At 31.3% G+C, this 5,000-nt stretch overlaps 1 long non-coding RNA gene across 1 annotated transcript in view; it reads right to left on the bottom strand.

Moving 5' to 3' along the window:
* The window catches only part of LOC137658311 (uncharacterized), a 111,479-nt gene extending 107,286 nt beyond the window's left edge, over positions 1 to 4,193 (bottom strand). Inside the window, exon 1 of the long non-coding RNA XR_011047314.1 lies at positions 3,579 to 4,193. This is a non-coding gene — a long non-coding RNA (uncharacterized lncRNA). The remainder of the gene's footprint in view (positions 1 to 3,578) is intronic.
* Between the last annotated feature and the right edge of the window lie 807 nt (positions 4,194 to 5,000).

Here is a 5,000-nt window from a genome sequence, read left to right as displayed (position 1 = left end):
TTTCCATATGTCTTAGATCTCCGTTTTCTATTCTTGAGTTTTACGTTTTCTATTCGTTCGATATATTTGTATTTTAAGATACTTGATTTTTGTACGTCCCGATGTTCTGTAAAGTACAGTCAATTACATACCGCAATTGGCTGAAGATATGAATATGCTTTTGAACTAATGCATATTGCTTGCAAACCTTAGATGCTTCTACTGAGTTAGTTTCTCTTTCTAGTTTCCAAGTAACTAGTTTTGAGCCTTGTTAGTTTATGAACGTTTTGTATCATATTCCTAATTAGGCCTAATCAAGACACAGGAATATATGATGATGTTACTAGTCCTAGGCCTATCTCCAATATGACTGTTGTCCATTATAGGAAATTTACCACCAAGTAACTAATGCATTTTGTAGGTCAACCGAGATGGAATGAATATGAAGAAAATGGCATAATCTATGTAACCTAATAACTTGATCAACCTTGAGACTAAATTCAATGACATGAAACTATTTCTAACCTGTTTGTGCTTGTGTTTTTATTAGGTTATTTCGCAGTTGTTTTTTTTTTCGAAAATGTGATAAATCTTTCCCTTGAAAACCTACTATTAACGTGCTTGTTTTCCCCTTTGTATGGGGGTAAGCACGGTTGCCTTCGTTTTGAAGGACTTTGCTTTGGCTTTTCGGTAGACCGTAGTCCCGATCGGCTGCCCTGCTTGACATCGCTTAGACCCCGGTAGTGTATATACCTGTCACCAGCGTCCTTCTTCGTAGCAGCGAGGAGTCCTGGCGCTGTTAGGTCAACAGTTCGAGACGTGTGACGTATCTCTATTGACCAAAGGCTTGAACTAGGCTTGGACGAATGTTGCTTTCCCTACAGCGAAATTAACGCCTCAAGCTGTTACTCTTCCGGTCTCTAATAAGTATTTAAGAGATAAGTTGATTAACCCTTCGTTTACGGACAGTGGTTTCATAACCTGGAGCCCATGCTGGAATGCGACCTGCTTACTTCCAAGATATTATGTAGTGGGTTTATGACTTTTCTTCTTCTCCTTCTTCTTCTTCTTTCCCACCGTTATGCCTACATTAAGGGGACGGTTGCCTGATGCGCCCACTCCAAACCTCTTCTCTCCATGTTATCCTTCACCTTATCTCGTCATATAATTCTCTTCCTCCATCTTGATCTTCTCCCCCATAACAGTTTCCTCCCAAGCCCTTCTCACTCCCTCCCCACCATCCATCCTCAACACATGTCCACACCATTTCAGTTGTGTCACTCTCATCATCTCAGTAATCTTCACTACACCTGCCAATTCTTCTTATTTCATCTCCTTCCAATCTTTCAGACATTGATATTCCCATAATCCACCTTAGCATTCTCATCTCTCTTCTCTTAAGATTTGCAACCTATGTTCGTCTTAAAGTTCAAGTTTCTGATCCATACATTAACACTGGTCTTATTACTGTACTATAGATCTGGACTTTTACCTTGATTGGCATTTTTCTATCACATACCACTCCTGCTACCTCCCTCCACTTTCCCCATGCTGCTTTTATCATGACTATTCTCAACTTCAGTCTCACATCCTCCCTCCTGACTTTCCTTCTAAACATAGACCACACCTGACCAGCTGCAAAAAAACTCGTTACTCCCTTTGGCATAATGATGTACCGGCTAACACCCACCCCCCCATGCCCATCTTGCGATGATGCAATTAACCGACATTGAAATGCAGCTGAGTGAAGTAAAGAAGTAGACATTATGTAAAGAAAGTAAAATTAATTTGGTTCTCATCGTGTATATATATATATATATATATATATATATATATATATATATATATATATATATATAAACTAGTAAAATTTATATCATCATAGAGTGAAATGTCAGCGAAATTCCAACAGGTCGATATTTATCAAGCAATTGCTTTTACATGCAGGGGATTACAGCCCTTTTGTATCGTTTAGAGTGCATTACATGATGGAAATACTAATGTTTTTCTTCTGAAGTTTAATGCAAAGACACTTAACCGTATTTTGCATGTTTTAAGAAATATCTATATCTATCTATCTAGCTATCTATGTGTATTTACCGTATGTATGTTTATCTGACTACGTGTAGCTGTATGTCAATATCTATTTATCTATATGTGTGTATGGGGGCTGCCTAAGAACCTGGTTCTCTTTTTGGTAATATATAAATTTATCCATCTATCTATCTATCTATCATTGTGTGTATATATATAGATAGATAGATAGACAGATAGATATCTATATATCTATCTAGCTATCTACATATATATCTATATATGTATATATATATATATTTATATCTATATATAATATATATATTTATATATATATACTGTATATCTATATCTATATATATGTATATATATGTATCTGTATATATATGTATGTATATATAAATTATATATAGGTATATATATATATATATGTGTGTATATACAGTATATATATATATATATATATATATATATATATATATATATATATATACATATATATATTTATGTATATATATATATATTTATATATAATGTATATATATAGATAGATATATATGTATATATATATATATATATATTTATTTATTTATATATATATATTTATATATAATGTATATATATAGATAGATATATATGTATAGATATATATATATATATATATATATATATATATATATATATATGTATATATAGGTATATATAGAGTTATATATAAGTATATATATAGTGTATATATATATATATATATATTTAGGTATATATATAGGTATATATATATATTTATATATATATATATATATTTATATATATATATATATATTTATATATATATATATATATATATATATATATATATATATATATATATATATATATATATATAAATTACCATAGAGGGCATAACTGCAGATGGAATTAACCTTCAGTTAGTTTTGTTGTAATGTCAACCCTTTTCACGAGAACTCATCAACCCCCTCCCCCTTCCTTATCCCCCCTCGGATGATATTTAGGCCAACTGATACGTAATAGGCTTAGTTGATTGATTTATTCAGAGTTCTCTGATATAGATGACGTTAAGAAAATAACTATACCGGGTGATTTTTTGAAAATAAGTTCAGTTTTGACGTGACTCATCATGATAGATTATTTTCTTCTAGTCATATCAAGTAAAAAGAGTTTGACTAAACTATTGGTGGTAATTAAGATTATTTGGTAATTTCTGCATGATGAAAATATCTTATGTTAAAGAAAGGAAACACCTACCTTGTGGAGACTTCATAAGAAAATAAAACAAGAGGCGTGTAAGATATTTAGTGAAATGCTGTGGTACTCCATCTATTTACTGCTATATATAATTGTTCTTCAGTGGAAATGAACAATAATTTCGTGAAACTTTCTCCTTTTCTATATATTGCATTTCTCTCTGTGTAAGAATTATGTTTTATTTCACAAAACAGAAAGAATCAGTCTATAAATGATTATAACATGAGGTAAATTTCTCACATTCGGATACACACACACACACTCACACACACGCACACATTCTTAATCTAAATACTCACCCACTGAAGTGGCAACACCGAGTATTCTAGCACAGTACGGTAGATTCTCCCAAAAACATCTGCACCGGACGTCTTCGTAACTCATTTTTAATGTTTGTTTATTATATATTTTCTTATTTTTTCAATTATTTATTTGGGTTTTCTTTGGTTTTCATTTTGATCTTTTTTCATTATTTTCCGTTTTCATTTAAGTGATTTTTTTTTTTATTTCTGCTCGCGAAAACATTTGACTTCATTTCTGTTTCACTTTCTCACTTTACAGTTTTTTCTACAGTCAATTTTGAATAAAACTTTTTCATAAGATTTCATACTGATTGGATTCAGATTTTCTTTACATTGTCTTACATTCATTTTAATATTATAATTCATTGTCTTCTTTGCTTCGAGTTTCTATTTTCTATTGTCTCATTAGATAATTATTTCCCTATCACGGTATAATAAATAAAATTCCCATACATTGAATTGTGTATTTGATAATGAATTATTATTTACATAATTATTAGATCACTTTACAAACCCAACTAAACAAAAACAAAAAAATCACTGATTTATTAATTTTGATAAACACCAGGTTCATTAAACACACAGATCACTAATGACCGCAATTAACACCCATGAATTACATTGATGAATCATTAACACTTTAATGACTGATACAGTTTGTGTCATTAATTGTTTTAATTAACGTCAAATTATTCAGTTCGAAAATATTTATCCTGACTTGTTTACCTTTTTGTTGTTCTAATTGTTAGTTATTAACTTCATCGTCAAACGTTTTTAGTTTTTTTTTATCTCCAAACGTTTTATGACTGAAATTGTAAGAGGCAACTGGCTAGAAACGTTCGAAATTCTTAATTTTCTGTTTTCTTAAGTTTCGTTTAATCCTATTCAAATGCAACCTGTCAGGTAATCACACAGGTACTTCTAAGTTGTTTTCTGCAATTGTATAAAACAACCCAATAAACGTTCCTTTGCTTTTCCATTAAGACAACTACAAAATCGACTGCTAACGTTCCTAACGTTTGTTCCTTCCTCGAACTGCGAGTTGGCAGTCTCACGTTTATTCCCCTTCAAAATCACGAGTTGGCAACTGGCTGCTGTTCGGCTTGAGGCGTCCAAGCGATGCCTGGAAAGAGAAAGAGAAAAATAAAACTGTTTTGTCTCTTGTAGAGTTCCAGGCTTCCATGCATTTTCCATGGCGCTTGCAGCCCTGGAAGAAAAGGAGAAAATTTAATTCAATGAAAGAAGATTTTTTCTCCATTTTACGCTTTCTACTTTACACTGATTAGACGCCTAATTAAAGTTATTAAAGTTATTAAACGTTATTTTCCTTTTATTTTGTTTATTTTTTCATCAGTGGTTTACTTCCTCTTGATACCATTTACCATTGTTCGTTTCATGCTCTAATGAATATAAAAAACG

The sequence above is a fragment of the Palaemon carinicauda genome, chromosome 19 (genome assembly GCF_036898095.1).
Source record: "Palaemon carinicauda isolate YSFRI2023 chromosome 19, ASM3689809v2, whole genome shotgun sequence".
In the NCBI taxonomy this organism is placed as follows: domain Eukaryota; kingdom Metazoa; phylum Arthropoda; class Malacostraca; order Decapoda; family Palaemonidae; genus Palaemon; species Palaemon carinicauda.
Note: the sequence above shows the minus strand (reverse complement) of the source record. Positions and strands in the feature narration are given on the sequence as shown.